The sequence below is a fragment of the Falco rusticolus genome, chromosome 15, assembly GCF_015220075.1.
Source record: "Falco rusticolus isolate bFalRus1 chromosome 15, bFalRus1.pri, whole genome shotgun sequence".
NCBI classification, from domain to species: Eukaryota; Metazoa; Chordata; class Aves; order Falconiformes; family Falconidae; genus Falco; species Falco rusticolus.
Window position 1 is genome coordinate 3,622,651 of NC_051201.1, and position 21,462 is coordinate 3,644,112.

Here is a 21,462-nt window from a genome sequence, read left to right on the forward strand (position 1 = left end):
GTTACATTTTTAACCACATAGCAGACTGAAAGAAACATCCTCCTTTATTGATCTTCACTGTAAAACAAGGATAGGAAAGATGCTCTTCTCCCATTTGAAAAGATATTCTTCAACCCTCCTCACCTCCTCCTGGAGACACAGCAGTATATCAAGAGCCAAGGGTCATAAAAAGATGGAATAATATCTAGACCTAAGTCTATTTGAGCATCTTCAACAGATGTCCAGATCTGAGCCCTTCAGGGCCTGATGGCCTTAGTGATGTAAAACAGCCTCCAGAGGCAGCTATATCCATTAGACATTAATTGTTCTAAAGTGACACCTGGTTTTGAGCTTAGAATAAAAATTAATTGAAGGCAATGAGATGTTTGGGGTTAGGATCAGATTTTTGCATGACAAATGCAGAGGTCTATGATGAACAGCTACTAACCATTGAGATTGCTTAAGTTCTAAAGTACCCTCCCAGTTCCCAGGATCCATGGTGGCACTGAGTTTCCAGCATGCACCCCTCAAAACCTCCATGTAACACTAGGTACTGAAGGGTGGGGAAGCAGAAAAAAAAGATATTCTCTTTCCACTGACTTCATTGGGAACAGCTGGCAGCATCACACTCAAAGTCATTAGCAACCTGCAATAAGGAATTTTCCATGGTCTTTGAGCTGATGACCCCAGGACCCCACTCAAAAAATGCCTCTACATTCACTTACCTGTGGAAAGAAAAATACAGAGTCTTTTTTTTTGTGTGTCTGCTAATCATCTGAGAAAGTAGCCTTTAATTGCAAGGCAGGGTATTCTGGAGGACCTCCACTACGAGAAGCAGCCGTGTCTCATGCAGGTTTGCTGCACCCACAGCCGGAGCGCCCAGGCTGTCCCACCAGCAGCACTAACCTGGTCTGTAGCCACAGCCAGGATGGACTCCGACTCCTCGTGGATCGTTCAGAAACACGTTAGGGCTTGGAGTCGGGATGCACACCTGAGGACAAGGTAGGAAACCTGGTGTAGAAATTAAGTTCTGGAGGCTGAGAAAGAAAAGAGCAAGCTTGCAGGAGAAGGTTAGGAGTGAAAGGAGACTTAAAACCTAAAGCCTTCCCAAAAAAGCAAAGGGATTTGTGTAACCCGAGGGACTAAAAGTACATTTTGGCCCACGGTCTGGTTTTCCTCAGCACGTGCCCAGCCACAAGAGCCCATGTGGTTCTTCTGTTTTCCCAAGTCTTTTGAAATACAGATGCAAGAGTCTCAAATCCCTGCACTTCCCTGCATTCCTCAAGAAATTGGCCCACCAAGTAGTTGTAATTTAGGATACCACCATACACCCATGTGTAAGATTCCTTAACAACTATGCACATTTTTAGGCTCAAATATTTTCGAATTGTTTTCACTGTGCCTGAGCTGTAATTGGCTCAGCTTCCCAAGTGTTGGATCATCTAACTAGAGTGATTTTTGACTCAGAGCCCAGGCACCATATCAAAACATTTATCAATTAATCATAAAAAGTAACTAACATTGTTGTCCACCCAAGAAAAACTGTCACTTACAGACTCATGTATGTTATTCCTTATGAAAGAGCTGCTATATAGCAGTTGATTTCCTGCACAGACCAGGTGGAAAATCTGCTAAAGGCAGAGGTCAAATCTAGTTTAATTTTATACCCTTTGTTAAGAATGTTCTCCCTCTCTCTCAATAATAAAAAAAAAAAAAAAGAACCACCAGGAAAAAAAAATCCCACCCTTGTGTTTCTTTCCAAGTTTTCTGAAGTTAATTCATGTGGAAGAAAAAAAGATTAGGATAAAATTTCAAATATTAAATTCAAATGCAGGATTAATGAGTTTTATTTCAAAGCCCCAGAGGCTGTCTGGAATTTAGGACATTTTTTTAGTAGCAGACACGAGACATAGCCAGATGCAGTCGTGTTTTGGACCAGCTCAGCACAAATTTAGCACCTTAAAGGAGAAATTTTACGTCTGTTTTGTAAAGCAAACATTTCAACTTTTCCAAAATCCATTGTCCAGAAGATATTACTGTTGCGTTGGATGAAAGGATGAATTTAAAATAATACTGACTTGTTGCTCTAGCACATAGTAATTGCCACCCCCGTCCCTGTCACTGTAGGTGATGCAGGTTCTCTGCCCCATGCAATACATGCACATACATCCTTCTTTTTTTGAATAGTATGAAGCAACCCTGATAAAACAAAATGGATTGGACCTTTTTCTGAAGCTCAGTTCAAGGCAGTCCTTGCAACACTCTGCAGGAAAGAGTTTTTTGCAACTCGGTTCCTTAAAGACCAACAGGGAACAGCTTGGCGGAGGTACAAACCCAATTCTTCTCGCACCCTTACAGATAGCATGGCAAACCCATGGATGATGAGCTACTTCACACCCGGTCCCTTAGGCGAAGGAGCTTTAGGCCAAAACCATCCCTTCATTAAAAGGTGGGGGTTTTTTATGGTCACAAAAATTAAGAGCATTCAGCTTCCTTCCCAAACAGCGTTGCACCTGAGAAGCACAAAGTCACAGCAGTGTCTCAGGCCAGCATTGCTAGTTAGTTCGATTGAGAGAGGAATTCTTGCTTTCAGTCAAGACTGCGCTTTCCTGCTGACTCCAGGTAGGCCAGTGATACCTGCAAAGCGCAGCCTGCAGACCAGGGCAGGTGAGCTGGACCACGGTGTCTTTTGGACAGCCAAAAGCGTTTAGCCTTGGCCTGATGGCCCTTTGCCTGCAATCAAAGAATAAAACTCCAGCTGAGTTCAATGGAAGAAGGCGGCAGCCAACATCAAGTTTAATGCTTTATACATCAGCATTGAAAACTTGATGGGAAAGGACCAAAACCTTGCAGTGAACACCTTTAAACATTGGAATCTTGTATTGAAAGATTCCCATTATAGCAAGAAGAAAACACTAGCGTTTCAGTTTCGCATTCTGGCTTTTCTTCAAATTGACATACCACAGTCTCTAAATAGAACCAAAACTGAAAAATCATTCTGTTTAAACTCCTTCATTGCCTTGGAAGTCCACCTCACCTGTGGAGAATCAGTGTAATTAGCTGTAACAGGAACAGGTAATTAGGACCAGTGATAGGCAAGCTTCAGAAGAACTATTCCATTTAGAAATACACTTACAAATGTTTTTTTTTCTGATTTCTTCTTGAGCTGGAAATCCTACAAGAACAGGTTTTCTTTTCTCCACCCTCCCTCCCCTTCCCTACTAGAGAACAAAAATAGTCCATGGAAACAGCCTTGCCTCACAGTATTTCTCTTTATGGTCCCCACCAAAATTGTTAAATGTGATGGCACACAAAAATATTATGCAAAATAACAAAGGTACATTAAAAACTCTCTAAAAGTTTTGTTTAATTTGCAACTAAGTTTTCTGGTCAACCACAATTTTATCCCATCCAAACGCTCAGAATCACATCCCATCTCTAACCCTTTTTAACAGTGATGGAAGTTTGAAGCTTCACGTTCAAATAGGTTTCTTTCATCCACTTGATTTTGGACAGGATGGGAGAAGATGGGCATAATTGTCAGGAATTTTAGAACTGCCTTGAGCTGTTCTGAATGCAATGCTGAACCATCACCAAAGGAAAGGAAAAGCTGTGCAAGGCAATGGCAGCTGCACTAACTGCAACCAGATTTCTCCTACATGATGCTAATGCCTCTTTTCGGTTTTTCTTATCCCTGAACTCAATCCCTGACATTTTCTCAGTATTTTAAGCTGAAAAATATTTTGAAAGTCCAAAATTTGGTGGGGACTTGGTGTCCTGCCTAGTTTAACAAAGCCATACTGTGTGGTATCAATGGCACAACTTTGTGTTTCACTTTGGATACGCTAAGAAATGTTTTAATGCCAGACACTGCTTTGCACGTATACAATCTATCACTACTGTGCAGTTTGACGCAGAGCACTTTTGTCCAAAAGTCGCCGCCAAAGCAGCTGTATCACTGTGACTTATTGTCCAAGGCCAGCTAAGCCAGACGTTCAGCCAAGGCAAATGCTGTCCAAAGGAAAACAGCAATCGTTGAAATGTATCCGATGCACCACCAGGATGTGAACCCTACACATCATCTTTTTTTTTTGAGAACATATACTCTTAACACAATAAAAATGTTGGGCTGTGCTCCCACCTGGACTATATGAGTACCTCACAAGGTTGCCTAGCTGAATAGATGTGATGGTTTTCCATTCCTGGCCTGGAATTCAGCACAAAATATTCCCACAGTCCAGCGCTCATTTACATAACAAACAAACAGTGAAGCATCTCAATGACCAGAAAACAGACACACACGAGCCAAACCTAGGACTGGGTGGAAGTCTGCTCAGTGACCAGTTGCTCCACACCTGGCTCGGGGATTTTGTACATGGTGCTGTGAGGTTTTATGGGCACTCCATCTATCATTGTATTGAGGGAAAAAAAAACACCAGCAAAAAGAATAAAATGAAGATTTTTATGGGTCTGCGAGGAGCTAACCTGGAAATATAATTGGCACAAATAGAGCTGTTCAGCAGACAATAGCACTCTGATATTGCCACAAGTTTGTTTACCCAAACGTGGCCATCCTCATTGTGAATCCCCCACCCTCCTGGTCCCCGGCCTGGTGAGCATCCCCACTGTCCTCCAGTGGGTGGAACACAGGCACCGCTGTGATTGCCATGCTGACAGCTTTATTGCCTCCCTGACCTTGCTATTTTTAAAGAAACGGGTTATCTCAGTGATGTAAACAGGTCTTCCTCATGCAGTTATGTCATCTCCACTGCAGGGAGCTGGAGCCTTTGGTCCTCACTCACTTGTACTGTCCAGTCAGTAGTTTCAGGTGCTCAGGAGCTTATGGCACAGGTTTTACTGAAAGCTGCCTAGATTGACAAAACTATTTTTTTTTCCCCAAATCACTCAGAAAATACAAATTTAGATCTCTTCTTCAAACCTAGTTTACCCAGATTGCTAAGAAGAGTTAAGCTACCCCAGACTGAGAGCCAAAGCTTAAAAGAGCATCCTGGCTGGGGGATGAGGGGAGATGCTGATGTGAGATGCTGGGTTGACCAGGGATCAGTTAAACTTTCACTCTTGTTAGAAGTGAGAAAGTGCAAGTTTTAGCGCATGAATGAATCTCTGGAACAATTGCAAGAAGTAGGTAAATGACAAAAATGGCATTGTGAAGAATGGCATTGCTCTCCCGCTTTGAAGGTGCTCATTGCAAAGCAAGAGTGGACAGAGCTGCCAGACCCTCAGCCAGGAAAAAAAAAAAGTTGTATAAGTGCTACAGATTTAATAAAGACTTAATGTCTAGATTATCTTTTCTGGAGAAGATATGGACACTTTCAGAAAATGGTAACAGTTTGGGTTAAATTAGAGAAGTACTTCATGATTTAGTAACTGTTTATCCAAGATTCTGTGTATGTAAACTACTTAGAATGATATGAATGAAATTGAATATGTCACAGTCTGTCTCCAATTCTAAAATTCCCACCTCCACTCCTAGTTCCATAAGCAAAGTAACAACCACAAAAAGAGTTGGGCCAGTTCTGTCAGGAGGATTTTCTTCAGCTCCCATGAAAACAGAATGTCTTATTTAGTCTCAGCTAGAATGAGGAAATGAAAAAAAAATTTCCTCGTGAACTAGTGCAGCCCAAACATAGCCAAAGGTATCCAAGCTGCTCCAAATCATGTCACCAGTCTCTATTTTTGTTGATGACTGTGTAAAGTAGGTTGTGAGACCCTATCACAAAACTTCCTGGAACATTTTCTTAGTGCCTGGAAGCCTCCAGGCAAACCTGGAGGGACATACATTGAAGGAAGCTGTGTCCTCTCCCTCACAATTCCTACTGCTTAGCCCTTGGAAATGGGAAGATGGGCTTAAGTATCACTAAACTCCTACATTGCCTTTAGAGGTGATGGAGATCGGTGCATCCGAGGCCTCCAGGGAGTAGCTAGTGCTGTAAGCTGCACAGCAACACTGTTCCCATAACATCATAGCAAGCAAAGGTGAGTTAGAGTGAAAATGCAATTCAGTGGTTCATCAATCACCCTTCTATTTTGAAGGAGTCAGATAAGCAAATTGAAAATGATGTCATGGCTCCCACAGGGCACTGCAATATGCTGCCATTTGTCCAGCCAGAGCACAACTCTTATTAGTATGATATAACACAGTTGGGAACTCAATAGAAAAAACAAAGCTGGAATTTAATAAAAAAAAGCTCTGTAGCTTTTAACTCATTGCCCTTAACATGCAGAGCTACTGTAAGTGAATGCCTTAACACGAAAACTCTGAAGACCAAAGAATTAAAGTAAATGCAATCAGCAGATTACTAAATACCAATGGGAAATTTAGAGCTATAGAGCAAAATCCCAGAGCATTAAAGGATTTACCGCTTGGCATTGATGAGAAGCAAATCTTTGGATTTCCATTTCTATCCTTAATTAGTAACTGGGGTTTATTTTAGTCTAAACTGAGTCACAAAAGATAACACACCCTAAAAGAAAATAGAAAGCAGAGCAATAAACTTCATAAAATGTCTTATTAAAAAATAATAAGTAAAAAGAATAGATTCAAATGGAAAATCAGTTTCCAGCACTTCCATTTCCTTTTGTTTTCTTGTCTTCCCACCCATGCTCAGCTCTTTTCTAATAACATTCAGCTCTTTGCTAGAGAGGTTACTGAGGGAGGTAACAAAGATAGCATTTTCAAACCCAAAAGGGAGGCTCCCCTTTTAGAAGGGACATTTTAGGAGTGTTCTTGCTTCTTCACAGCTTGGGTTTCGAAAGTTTGCTGTCTCCCTGCCGAGTTCCCAGGGCCCCTTACTGGAACGAGGACCAGAGATGGATGATCTGTGCTTCTACACACCTTCAGCTCTGAAAAAAACCAGCTCTGTCAAATGGAGCATTTTTTATACATATGCTTTGGGACAGGGGAAAGATAAGGCTCATCTGGTTAATCAGGAGAGCCCTAGCTTAGTTATCTGAAGTCCCCATCTGCTGTTTGCACCATTGGTGATGTACTCCCAGGAACCAGCTTGGCAGGGACCCCCTGTTGCTGGCAGCAGCCTGGCTGGGCTGGAGCATGCCCAGCTGCCAAGATGCACCATAGGGATTTGGGGTCTGATTCCCTGAACTGCGATACAGGCTCCCACTGCAGCATTTCAAGCACAGCTCTTGCCATGGCTTCAAGCAAAGCTGTGATATATAAGCAGCTTGCTTCAGAACAGGAAAAGAGAAAGAGCCCACTAGTTAAACCTGAAGAAATACATAACAAAGAGCCCAGCCCCAAGCAAACCATGTGCTGCAGTGAGGAAGAAGCTGAAGTACCATCTCCCTGCTATCAATCACTCCCTGCTTTCCTCCCTTCCCCAATGAGCCCAAAAGCACATTTGTTCCCCATAAAAATTTACTACAGAGTAGTACAGAGTGCTGCCTGTGATTCCCGGGCTGAGGCTGAGCAGCAATGCCCGGGCATGAAGGAGTAAAGAAAGCGTGGCATGTAGTAAGGCTGAGACAGGCAAAGTAGAGCCATTTAAGGAGAAAGATCTTAGGAAGTTTCTCTGTGTAGGTATGTTGCAGCACTAACAAGTTAGCAGGCTACAAGGCTTTTACCGCCCCACACCAGCCCTCTCATGCCTCAGCACCACCCTCAGTCTCACACAAGGTTTCAAGGGTTCATCTACTGTCTGTGCTGTTTCTTCCTCTTCAGGCCAGGCCACCCAGCTTCTTGCCTCTGCTGTGTCCAAGCTCTTCCTTCTCCAGGCTCCTGTCCCAGCCAGCCTCTCCTCACCCAGCCTCCCTGCTTCTCCCAGGGCCTCTCCTTGTCTCTCTTACATCCAGGGCTCCCTTCTTTTTGGTGCTTCCTTCACCCCTTCTGGGCATCTCCCTCCACTCCTTTCATCCAAAACTCCCCTTCCATCCCCCTCAGAGCTATTTAACTGCTTAGCAGGAACCAGCCACAGCTGCACATCATCCACGTCAGCCAACCCACCGCCCCTGAAGCCAGCCCACAGCTGTATATTATCAGTGTTAATTAACCTGCCTTCATTCCTCTACAATTCCTTTACACAGGTACGAGCTCAGTGTGTGCTTAGGGTACCAAGACTGGCAGCAAGATGTGTGTGAGCTGCTTAGTTCTGTGTCTTCCACGGTCAGAGGAAAGCAGGACATAGGACTTGTGAAAGACCTCTGGAATCATCCAATATAGCTCCTTCTACAGCAGGTACTAGGTCAAATAGTTCCCACCATAAACTCACTGAACTGCCAAAAAAAAAAAAAAAAAAAATTCAAGTATTTGCCCTGTCTTTACCTACTGGAGCTGCTCGGGAGCCTCACTTCAACATCTTCTACTGATTTCTACCCACCTGGGGAGACTTAGGAAAGATGATAGAGACATGAGGGAATCTTAGATAAAAGGATCAAATACTTACAGCACAAAAGCCAAGGTCAGCAAGCTTTGTCCAAAAGTTAAAATATTCATAACAGGCTCATACGTGCAACAACATAACCTCTTGATTTATCTGTTTAGCTTGGGATGTGTCATGCTGAATGCCAGTGGGGTCACTCCTGTGCTAAGCCCAGTAGATAAAAGATTATCACTTGCATGAACCCGGCTTATTTAGCTCTGCTGGGTTGCATTTGCCCACTTCTTACCATGGTCCTACGTTGTCTGGAGCCCAAAATGGACCACAGCATAACTTCAGCCGTGGCTTTGAGTTCTTTTGCCTGTATTTCAAGGCTGAGGTGGGACTAAATGATCTCTCCTGCCCATGTCCTCCTTGCTGTCTCCTGTCCTCCTCTGCAGTCACTATGATGTGAAGAAAGAGCAATGCTGGCTCCACCTGAGACATCACCTCTTTGGTCCACGGTTGAGCCATAGTTCAAATATTATTTCTAGAGGTCTTGCCTGGAATTCAACTTCACCTTGCCAAGCATGGCTGTAAATTTCCCTCTGCTCCCGTTCTTCCCCTGCATCGCGGTGTGGCTGGCCTGAGCTTACCCAAACCCAAAGCGCTGAGGCCAGAGGCAGGGACAGGGCTCTGCTGATGCCCAGTGCCAACTGACTGGTGGGGACAGCAAAACTGGGCACGCCTCACGGGTTTGCCAGTTAGCGAGGAGCCAGCAGACGTGTGCAGTGCCTCATGTGGGCCATGGGCTCTTGGGGTCTGGGGGCTCCAGGGTCCAGATCTACAAATCTGTCCCTCCCGAGCACATTTCCACATCGCTTCACAGCCAGGGCTTCAGTCAAATCCAGCCCTGGCAGCAAACAGGTCCTCCAGGTTTATGAATCATCTAATGAGCAAAACTGCATTAAGTACACCCAACCCCAGTAGTGTCAAAGTAGGTATTCAGGACTCAAAAATTATGGTATGGCTTAAAAACAATGAGTTTAAAAAATCCTACTTTGAATTAATTTTATTTGTCTTGTAGTGTGCAGTCCCTTGGATTGAAAACTGGACAGTGGATGCACACAAAGTCTTAATTATCAGCTAAAATTAGAGGTATGCATCTGAGAATGAACACTGGGTATAGTCACATGATTGCAGGAGCTGACTAAACTCTCTTTCAGCTAGTTGGTTCATGAAAAAAAAAGGAAAACAAAACCAAACCAAACGCCTACCACCCCCCCCCCAGCTTGTTTAATGAATTGCTTAACAAGTGGTGATACTTCAGTTTATGGTGATTCATTAGATCCTTATTCTCAAGGTGATTTGTGGTGGGCTCCTTTGGAAGCATTGATGGATATCTGCCCATCTGAATCAGCAGACCTCTTTATCTCAGGGCTTCAGCAGCTCAGTCTTTAATGCATTTTGGTTTTGTGACACCTCTGCTGTCACCAGGAGGAAGCCTGCCACAGGGGAATGTGATGGACGACTGTGGCAGAGCCATCAACTGGGACTACATCTCCTGGCTTATGGGGTGCCCTGTGCTAGCTCAGAGAGAAGAGAGAAAGCAACTCCCTCACTTGTTTTTTTAATTTGTTAAAATAACAGCTCCATATTCCCAGGGGCAAATGTCAGGAATAATTGCATGCAAATTGCACTGGAGTCATGCTAACGCACCCATTGCCACCCAAGGGCTCCTGAAGGGTTAATATCGAGGGCTTGCTGGACTTCAGTTAATTTACAACTGGAGACCTTTATCATCTCACACTGACATTGAGGGCTCACATTTCGCACTTAATTACTTGTTCAGCAATCACGCCTGGAAGAGATAGATGTGTTTCTGTGTTTAGCCCATGCAGCTGTGAATTGTTTATTTACTTATCGTCAGGCCGGGAATGGCTGTAATTTAAAGGTTCAGATCTCTGCTACCCTGAGCGGTGCAGGTCTTCCTTTAAACACTTCCATATTGCTGCAGTGGAATTTTGCTGGAGATGCCCGTCTTCTCCTCCTGTTGTGGGTAATGGGCCAGCAGGTGTTCCTGGTTATCGGCGACTGTGATTATTTATGCTAAACAAGTGCTGCCAAGTTCACAATCATAACGAAGGATCGACGGAGATAAATTTTGGAAGGTAAAAAGCAGGCCAAGGAGATGAAGCAAGATGAATTCCAGTAACTCAGCTTCTGGGGAATGGCTCGATCCCTATCTCAGCCCTGGAATAGCTGAATCACAGCAGCTTCAAACAGTGGCTCACAGCAATTCATAGGCCAAATGGTGTAATTACAATTTAAGCTGTCAAATGGTGACCAGATGGCTTTATCTTTCACACCAGAGGCCTAAGAAGTTGGTAGGTGTGACCTTTCCACATACCAATCCACCTGCACGGTGCATGAGGTCTGCAAAAGCCCGCGTACCCGGCGCGCTCAGCCATGTGCACTGGAGCCCATCCTCGGCTTTGATAACTTTTGAGCAAAGCTGGGTAAAATTAACAGTATCAGTTTTCACAGGGCTCCCAGGCTGCATCACCCTTCAATGCCAAGACAGCAGCCACCATCAACGTTGTTGGACTACTTCACCACACGTGGATGCAGAGGGTAACTGTAGTAGAAAGAAGGGGGGATGCCCCCCGTTATTCCCTTGGGGCACATACAGACCTCCCGTCTACCTAGGAAAGGAAGAGTTGGGCAGGACAAGACATTCTTGGTTCAATAGCTGGCTGGCAAAATATATCTCAGAAGGAAAAGTGGTGAAACTCCCTTCCAAGAGGGAGTAGGCAAACTGGCCTGTCCATACATCCATCGGCCAGCCCGTGCGCAGGCAGAGCTGCAATGCAGGAATGCCACATGGCAGCTGTCCTTGTGATGGGCGTGATGGAGGAGAGCTTGATGGTGGAAACAGCCTGGACACGTCGTCTAGTTCCTGGAGACTTGTTCTGGGCAAACCTCCATCCAATTTCCCCGCAGAGACCACCTCCCAAGGTTAGGTACTTGCTGGGGAGAAGATCCTCATAGCCCGTCCCATCGCCGAGGATAGCTCTCTGCAGCCTCCAGGAAAACACAGCCTGGTCCGGCACCGGCCAGATCCCATAGGAAAGCACAGCTTTGCAGCAGGTCTCAGATTAAAGCAATATTAAAAATAAGGACTTTGGGTTTGACATTAACCCCAGGGCTGACACATACCACCAGCAGCAGAGTTCCTGCCTCAAGACTCTTGCAGAAGCCAACCTGCTTCGATTTAAAGAAAAGGCTTTCCTGTCCCACGTTCTTATGAGAAACGCACATTTCTCCCAGTCCCAAGGTTATTTCTATCTCACAAACGAGGAGAAGGGGATGCAAGCTGACAGGGAACATGGCAGGAAAGGCTACTGCAAAGAGGTGGTGCTTCCTAATATTATTTTTTTCTATTATCATCACCACTGCTGCTGTAACAAATTACCGATCTCTGAAGATGGAACATCATCAAAACAGTGTAATAATAATATATAATAAACAACAGATCAGACCTTTCTGTTTTTGAAGAAGTGTAAGAAATATTTTTGGCCATACACAAACAAACAAAAAGGAAGATAATTCCAGAGTGATTTGAATTTTCTGAGACGCAGATATACAATCTTATGTGTCACTTCAGTAAAGTGAAAGAAAGAAAAGAACCTAGATAGGTATAATTGAATTACAGAAAATCCTGGAATTTGATGAGAGATAAAGTTACCACTAACTCCCTTAAAAAAAAAAAAAAAAAAAAAAAAGATAGATATGACATTAAAATGTCAAGAAAGCAGTGAGCTGCTTAATTGAACGTTCAGTTTTGGGTGCGTTCACAGTCGTGTCGGCAGCGCACCCATGTACACACTGAAGCATAAACCCTGCAAAATGGAAAGAAACCCAAACCACGACTTTTACAAAGGACTGAAATGAACAGCTCAGAAATGCTGCAGGATTTACAAAAGAGCATTGCAAGGCAGAAACAATTGCTAGCAAAACCTGAGCAGTAACAGCCCTGTACGTTCAGGCGTGCCGGCGCTGAGAGGGGCTCTGCGGGCTGGATTGGTGCGGGTGGCACAAACGAGTAGGACCCAGCCAGCCCCCAGGTAGCCACCTCCTCAGTGACCCACTGACACAGAAAATGGAAAGAAATAACTTATTTCTTTCAGCGTTTTGCTGGTTTTCCTCCTTTTTTGATTTTTGCTTCTGCTGATTCCAGTGCGATAGGTAGCGGCAGCACGGGTGTTCAGGGTCACAGCCTCAGCTTAGGGAAATGGGGCTTTTCAGTGAATTATGAAAAATTAACTCAGATGAATCTTGCTGCAATTGAACAGATATAAAATTACAGAAGGTAACTATTGGCTATAAATAAGCTTCCCAGGCCATCAGAGGAATTACTGCCAAGCTGCAAATAACCTGTGAGCAGAGAGATTAAAGGCAATGGGTGCACTGAGCTATTTTGAAGGCAAGCGCGGAGGGGAAGGGACCAACATCGCTCCCGCCGGCTCCCCGGCACTGCCACTTCAGTCAGGCTTTTCCACACTTCGTGGGAAGTGAAAAAGTTTGCCGGGACCCTGAGGGGCTCTGAGGAGGCAAGGTGAGCTGGGGAGGATGTGCCATGGTCCTGCTGGGTGCCACAGGGCACCAGCCCAGGTGTGACAAGTACCAGGGGGAGAGAGAGGACCCTGCACTGCTGTGGCACCCATATTATTTCTGTCGTGAACCCACATACCACTGGTTATTGCAGTCAGCTGGTTCAGTAATAATACTGTTCTCAAATGCATTTTTTTGCACCAGGCATTTGTAGTGGAGTGCTGGAGAAGAGGGACTTCTGCAGGCAATGCCTCCTCGGCTCCGGGACCCCAGGGCAGAGGGGGGATTGTGCGGTCTGGGGCTCGCCACTGCCCCACATTTCAAAGAGATTTTATCTGCCTGGCATGGAAGATTTCCCAAACTGTTTATATTAAGAGCAGCTTTTGATGCCAGCAATGAATATTACTATATTACTGAAAGGAATCAAAAGCTAAAGTGCTTGCGTGTACAGTTAATCTATCCAAACAGAAAATGTTTCTTAAAAAATTACGGCACTATTTTTATAACAAACCTCAGCCAAACTCAAAACTGAATAAATATAATATGTTCTTTTAAAACCGATTTATTTTTTTAATCATGGGCAAAAATACTTTCCTTGCTTTCATTCATCAGCTAATACTTCACCCCCCCATGTTCGAACCCGGAGATCTGCCCGTGACGGGATTTCTGTTTCGGAGGCACTGGGGCTGAAACACCTCCCGAGGCTGGCGGGGAGGCGGATGTGAGCACGTTAAGTTAGCATCCCAGCCAGCCTGTGGTTTCTATCTCTTTTTAACGAAACCATGAAGAAGGCAAGAAAATGCCTCAAAAGGGCCAGTAGCAATGGGAAAGGCAGCCACCCTAAAACCCCGATGCACCAAGAGCCTCAATAAAAGCAGAGCCGTGTTATTTCTGCAGGATTAGGCATGGGCATCTATTCCTCCTGACACACTGTTAAAGCAAGAATACAGAGCTGCTGTCTTCATGGTATTAAAAACTGGCCCGTCGAGTCATTACCACAATGTAATTTCCATTAGGGTTGCTTATAGCAGTTTGGCCCTTCCTTTTTTGTTTTTTTTGGGTTTTTTTAATGCTATTATTATTATTACTATTTTATTTTAACCAGAAGTACTATGCAGAACTTTTCCTGGAGTTTTTGAGCATTTATTTAAACTTGCGCTATTGCCCAAGACCACAATTTGAATCTCTCCAACCTCATCCCACGATCTTTTACTCCCCTAAACATGGCGTGCATCGGATTCTCTCACGAAGAGGAGTCAAACCAAACAGGCTGCAGTGTGCAAGTACCCTCAAATGTAGTTAAAAATTACTAGAGGAGACGGCACTGGGTGATGAATAGGCGAGCGGGGAAACCTGACCCCTGAGAGCTTACATATCCCCTTTTTGTTTGCTTGTTTGTTCTGCTGAACTTTCCAGGAGTTTCAGCTGCCATCAAACCCGGGGCCTTACCGTGCTAGAAAAAGCCATGAAAATGCTTTAATTCCATATCACCACATTGGTCATTTGCCTATGTATTTTTTAAGAGGGGATGATTCTGGTTGCAAACTGTCATAGAAAAAATATATTTAAATTTCTTCCATCTGATTTTCTTGTATGAAAGAGAAACTGTGTTTGGGTGCTGTGCCGTTCCCCCAGCATCTGTGTGCTGCTTATTCTGCTGCCCTGCTAAAGGTCAAAAGCAGGTAATGTATGTCAAAATTTCCACAGACTGGGGTAAGCTCTGAGGTTGTTGACTTTGATATCAGTTTTCTTCCACCCTGGGGTGGTGGTGGGGGGAAATATCACTCCAGCTCCTCATTGATTTTTCATGGAAATTCACCAATTTCTTCTATTTTAAGATCTGGTCTCTGATTTCTCCCTGATTATCATATCCCTCTGCCCCCAAAATGAAGCCCTGCTTTGTTTCAGCTCGGGATGATGATATCATCATTACTGCACTGAGCACAGGGCAAAAATCCCAGTTTGCTGGATCATCAGTGCTGAATGACAGAAGTTACTTCAGAAAAACAAACAAACAAACAAACCAAAAAACCCCTATTAAATACAACTTGACAAAAGAGGAAAATAACGAAAGAAAAAGTTACGCAGAGCCTGCAATAGGAACGTGACGTGCCTGCGCCTTTGTGCAGAGGATGCTAATTAGCTCAGCGTTGCAGAATTAAGCACTGTTATGACTTTAAATGCTCCTTTTGGAAATCACACGTTGCTCTGGCTGTGTTTGTTTTCTTTCAGCTGACCGTCACTCTCGTCCCTGGCTTCAGCCCTTCTGGTTTTAGCTGCAAGCTGATACAAGGGGGGAAAACTGCTTTGCATTTCTAGCACTGCAGATAATATGAGATGAACTGATGGAACGAGCCACGTAACTTTATGGTGTGTCCCCCTCCCCGGCTCTGCAAGGGGCAAAAATGACCTTCAAACAAACAAAATGTTGGTCTCCAACATGCTTAATTGGTGCAGAACTGGATTAGGAAGTTTCCATTGGGCTCCTGAAGGTTTAAAGCCCCTTTTTTTCAGATATCTTAATAGAGATGTTGGTATTAATTAACCTCTTGGGCTCTTGCAGATGTTACAGGGAAAGTATTTAAAACTTACATTGTAAAATATATCTGGGATATAAGCACGCTATTTATTACTGCTGAAGTCCAGAAATCTAAGGTATTAGAATTATTTTTTTTATTAATTGTCATTGACTCGCATATTCAATTAGAAGCGTCATTTTATGCCCACTAATTAAAAAAAAAAAAAAAAAGCTATTGGAAACTTTACTTGTGAAAACAGCCAGAATATTCCCTCCCATGACAGCACAGGAAAGCAATAGGGGTTATTAAAAGAAATCCAACAAATCAGACTTTTAACATTTACTCAGATAATTAATCCAGAGAAAGAAAGAAAGGTACAGCAAAGAAATGAAAGTAGGAAAAAAAATTGTACTATAAGAAAATTTCATAGCCTAAAATAAAAATATTTTTTTCTAGATAAAACAAAACAAATACTTTAAAATTTATTTAGCCATTAGTGTGCATAGATATTTAATTATATATAGCAAGCTAACATTTCCGATATAGCCTACCAGTCATAACTTTGAGAAAATATACAGTTCAGTCTTTGTGAATCAGGGTGTTTTAAAGCTGTACAGGTAAACTCCTTTAAATGCAGTGGTGTGTGATTAACATACAAATTTAATTCTTTAGAACATCTTTCCCAAACGAGTATAAATGTGAAGTCTGCCCTTTAAATTAATGTCAGCAAGAAGTCAGGGGAAAAAATAAAACAAAACAAACAATAGCAAACAGTTTGAGATTGATTCTGCTCTTGCTAACCTCATTGTAAATAAAAGACTGGCTCTAATTTAGCTAATAAGATTTCACCAGTGTAAATTAAATTATGCTAATTAATTTATGATTAAAACAATCTCTGTCTTTGCAAACAAAATAGATTTTTTTTTAACAATTAAAGGATTTTCTCAAATTAAAAAGAAGTGCTGGCATGAGATGTAAAAGCAGAACTACAGACAGAATGTCACTGTGAGTAGAAAAAATATTTTTCTTAATTGATTTATATTTAATTTATTATTTTAGAACTTTAATCATATTTATTATTTAAAATTGCATCTATAATCTCTCAGATCAAACCCAATTTGTGGAAAGCATTTTTCTCATTGGCATCACGTCTTTGCGCAGCATACAACATACCCACCATCTGTAAGTGCGTAAAATTAATTTGCCAATGCATGTAGCTACCCCACGAGATAAGGGCTGAATTACCAGGGGTTTGAACCTTTAGAAAACAGGAAAGGATTGTGTATAATCTGTTATACATTATAGTTGATTGTTATGGTTTTTAAGTGTTCTATAGTAACCAATTATTTTTATAATGCCTTTAATTGCATAAAAAGCAGATACGATGTGCACCACTCAGGGCAGGAGGGTACTGATTTTCATTCTTGACACAGAAACCTTCCCGATAAAATTTTTAAGCTGTGTGTTGATAAACCAAATGGTACTGTAAGTATATAACAAGTGCTGAAAAGATAAATACGCTTTCAATTGCAATGCAAATACGTGTCCCGGCAGCAGAAGGTGACCAGTGCACGAAGCCACTTTCTCCCTCCCGCACTGCCAAACTCGCAATGCCATCTAATGGAGAGCACAAGCATCTTCCCTGATAGCGATCTTTGCTTAGCTTCAACAGCTTTTAAAAAGCCTTTACAAAGCAATAGTTTCAATGGAAGAATAACAAAATCCTGTAGCAAAGGCTGGACAAATATTTTGATTGCCTTGCTAGATGTCAACACTTGAAATGAGTAGCGTTGTCTCAACCCATCCCTGTCTCACGGGCAGATGCACGTGGCCCCTAAAGTACGAGTCTCGGTTTTATAGGAGGTGCAGGGCTGATGCGGTTAGCTTAGATTTATTATCTTCTTAGAAATCCCCCATTCCTGTTCGGCAGAAAACTTGGAGACGTGACCCAGTTGCGACACAATGTGAAAATACACTCTGCTGCACTAATCCCTGCTCTCTGACGTGTGGTCATGACATGCTTTCATCTTCCCCATCGCTCACCCCCCCGCGCCCTGGCTCACGCACCCAGGCACGCACAGGCACACACGCACGCGGCCACTCGCAGAGGGATGCACACAGAGAAACCGAGACGGGGGTGCAGAGACAGGGAATCAATATGCCCTTGCCTTAAAATGCTCTTCACGTGTTGCATCTGCTTTCTGCAGCTCTGCAAACACCTCGGTGTGTGAGCACCTTCCCAAGAATGCTTTTATGTACCTATCCGTAGGCAGGCGTGCATCCCTGCTGCCAAATGCATGCACGGGGATCTATACACACATATTTAAATATAGGGGTGAATTACACTGCATTTTCACCCATGCAGCAAATAAAACTCGACCAACTTTTAGGACTGGCTCCCAAACCAGGCAGGCCCTAATTCGAAGATGATTTAACATTTCCACCCCAGTTAAATGTCCTTGGGCTTAAGGCTATCAGAAAGCGGTTTGGGTTTTGGTCTCCCCTTTCCCAGTTGCAGCTGAACAAAGCACCATTCTCTCTGACTCGTCTGTATTTTCCTTTACACTGTACCCAGGGTTTTCCTCTAATTTGTTTCTGTAGGGCCTGATCCAAAGCTCCCGCTGATTTCAGGAGGTTTGGGATAGGGCCCTGCGCTTCTTCAGCCCCTGACCTGCTGCAGCCAGGTCTGAAATCAGTGCTGATTCAAGTGATAAATATCAGGCCACACAAAAAGTAGTTTAGAAGGTGGGCTGGGGGGAAAAGGCTGTAATTTTCTGTAAAGCGTGCTGTCCTTATGCCAAGGTTTGCACCCCCACACCACCTATGTCAAGCATATTCTAGTACGGTAAGGTTAGAGATAAAATTCAGCTATAAGAAAGATGCAGTTTTAAAAGCAGCAGGATTGAAGACAGCAGTTAAAGCCAGTAGAGCTGGGGGCGGGGGGGGGGGAGGGGGGGAAAGGCAGCAAACGGTGCAGAGTAGCTTCGCTGCTCTCAAAAAAAACCCCAAAACAAAACAAAACAAAAAAACCCCACGTAAAATAATTGCAGTGAAGCCCAACAACAGAAAACCCGAAGCAAATAAAAGCGAGTGGAACAGATTTCCGTGTTTACTTTTCTTTCTGCAGTTGGATCCCTTGTCGTAGCCACAAGAGCTGCAAGGGTAGGACGCGAAATGGGAAATAACAGACAGGGAAAATTAAAAAAAAAAAAAAATCTTTTAAAGCAACTGAAGGCAAAGGAAGCAAACCCAAAGCCTCCAGCCTGGGCCAGCGGAGCTGGGAGCTCGGCGGTGCCGCTCCCCAGGCTCCGTCCCGGCAGCCCGGCGGGGGCTGCGGGCAGCAGCGCGGAGCGGGGAGGGGACGGCGCAACCCCCGGCCCGGAGGGGAGGAAGAGGAAGAGGAGGAGGGTTTCGGGACGGGGAGAGGGAAGAGAAAAAGTCCAGTACATACAGCTCGATGAGTCCACCAGCCCCCAGCCTCTGCTTCTCTCTCTCTCTCCCTCTTAAGTAAAAAAGGAAATGCGGTTCTTTTTTTTTCTTTCTTTTTTTTTTTCTTTCACCCCCCACCCCCCCCCCCCCCCAGAGTCAGAGAAGGAGCCCTGAGGAAGCTGGCAAACCCTCTGACCAAACAATCAACCGAGGAAACGCAACACATTCGTGCGAGCCGTGCGCTTTGACAGGGAGGGGAGCGAGGGCCGGCGGGCGGCGCGCAGCGTGCCGCGCAGCGCCGTGCCATTCAGCGCAGTGCCTCTCAGCGCAGGGCAGCGCAGCGCAGGGCAGCGCAGCGCAGGGCAGGGCGCTGCGCGCCGCGGGCACTGCTCCCACCCGCAATACCCTCTCACTGCTGTGCTTTTACCCCACGCAAACATCCCCCGCGAGCTCCAGCATCTCCCGCGGGTGCGGCCGCCCGCTTTCGCTTATTTTGCTGGCTGCGGCGGAGCGCAGGGCAGGGGCGGGGGGTGCCGGCCGGGCTCGCCCCCCGAGGGGCTGCCTGCCTGGCAGAAGTGCTGACATCAGCCCATCAGCCCCGACACGAGCTGAAGGGCAGCTCCCCGCACCGCCGTGCAGGGTGCACAGCCCTTCCCCAGGAATGCTCTGCCCTTCGCACGGGCTGGGATAAGCAGGATGGAGAAAGGAGCTGGTTCCTTGCTGGCATTTCTTTTAGAAGTGCAATTCACACAAGGATGAGTGTAGCCAGGAGAGGGTTTGGGGGTTTGTTGGGGTTTTTTTTGGTTGTTTTGTTTTGGGTTGGATTCTTTTGGCTTTTCTATCGCCTCTGCTTCTCCTAAGTTTTCCACAGTTTACCCGTTCCTCCCCCTTTCATCCCGTTTCGGAATGATCGTCTCTGCCTGCCGATACGGACCGAAAGGCTCCCTCCCACCCCACCCCCCCCACCCCCCTTACGAAAATCAAACAAATAGGTGGATAAATGGAAGCGGCGGAGCGGAGCAGCCCTCCCGGCGCAGGTCGGTGCTGCCCGCCCGACAGCATCGCAGGGGGGACGCGCTCCGCGGGCGGCGGCAGCCGCGCATTGCCGGGGGGAGTTTGGCTTCTCTTTAGGCTCTCATCTGGGCGAAGGCAACCCACCAAACCCCCCAGGGGATTTTCCCCGGTGGGGTGGGTAACCCATCAAACCCCCCAGGGAATTTTCCCCGGTGGGGTGCTCCACCAGATGCTGCTAAAGGCGGCTGGAGAGACCCCTTCCCCTGCGGAGCCGGGCCGGGGGGACCCCCGGGCAAGGGGAGCTGCCCTCCCCCAGAAATGCGGGACACACTCCGGGGTCACTGCTAAAAGCAACATAACTCCGTATTTTTTAATAAAGAGCGTTCTCTCGCGAGCTGGCTGCCTTCCACCCACCCCACGGATGAGCTGGCTCTGTAAACACTGAATAGAAGATTAACACTGCTGTTGTAACCTCATAGAGAGATCTGTGCCGTACCAAAGCCTTTACTGCTGCTGCTCGATGGGCTCCATAATGGCCCTTTTGTTTTAAGGGTGACAACGGCCCCGGGTCCTGCCATCCTCAGCACCGCAGCCCAGCTCCGGCCCCTCTCCATCCCCATCCCGCCCCTGCCCGGGGGGCGCCGAGGCTCCGGGGGTCCCTCCCAGCAGCAGGGGCTGCAAAAAGCGGCAGGTTTTTTTCCGTTTTTTTAAAAAATCATTTATTTTTTTTAATAGGTGATGTCTTAAATTTGGCAGCCTAGAAGAGCTCGTAACCAACGGCAGAGCTGCAAGGTTTACCGGCAGATACCGGCCTGTTCTCAAGAGCTCCTCTACCGACCGCCAGCATCTCGGGAGGGGAAGAGAGCAGCGCTATCCGCAAGTGGGAGTGCGGGTAATTTATTAGAGAAGCTTAGTTCAAAGGGACTCCTCTGCAGCGCCGTTAACTGAGCTCCGTGTTTGTGAAAAGGCGGAGGAAAGTTGGTAAGGGCAAGTTCGTTTGCCCGGGCATTAGCCAAACACACCGCAGTCCCGGGGGAGCTGCGTCCCGCACGGGTGGGATGCGGAATGGGGCGGGGGGCTGCTTGTTTTTCCCGTTTTGCTAAAATAGTACCAGGTTAAGGGGTGTGTGTGGGAGTGATTGAAGAGCAAATAGGGGAGAAAATCCTGGGGGCAGAGCCGAGCGCCCCGGGCCGCTGGGCGCAGAGCAGGGGGGCAGCAGCGCCTGGCGCAGCCGGCGGACCCACCGCAGCCTCCCTCCATCCCTCACTGTTACCCGCCTGCGCAGAGCTCAGCCCCCAGAAAGAGGGTTTAGTTAGCAGAAAAGAAGTTGAAATAAGAACTAGTGGAAAAAAAGGAAAAAAGAAAAAAAAAACCAAACAAACAAGAAAATAAAAAAGAAAAAGGAAAAAGAAAAAAAAAAAAAAAAAAGAAAGAGCAAAAAGCAGTTCTGCGTCCCACTCCGCCACAAACAAGACTTTCCCATAGCAAACCGTGTCCTTGGGTAAGGATTTTCCCCTATATCGTTTTACCCTCGCAATTCCTTTTGGAAAATCCCTGTAACACGTTTGGGGGTT

At 45.4% G+C, this 21,462-nt stretch overlaps 1 long non-coding RNA gene across 2 annotated transcripts in view; it reads right to left on the reverse strand.

Moving 5' to 3' along the window:
• Positions 1-18,942, reverse strand: part of LOC119157617 — a 58,244-nt gene extending 39,302 nt beyond the window's left edge. For both annotated transcript variants that reach the window (XR_005107605.1, XR_005107604.1), the window contains exons 1-2: positions 18,897-18,942; positions 886-970 (exon numbers count right to left, since the gene is read on the reverse strand). This is a non-coding gene — a long non-coding RNA (uncharacterized LOC119157617). The remainder of the gene's footprint in view (positions 1-885; positions 971-18,896) is intronic.
• Between the last annotated feature and the right edge of the window lie 2,520 nt (positions 18,943-21,462).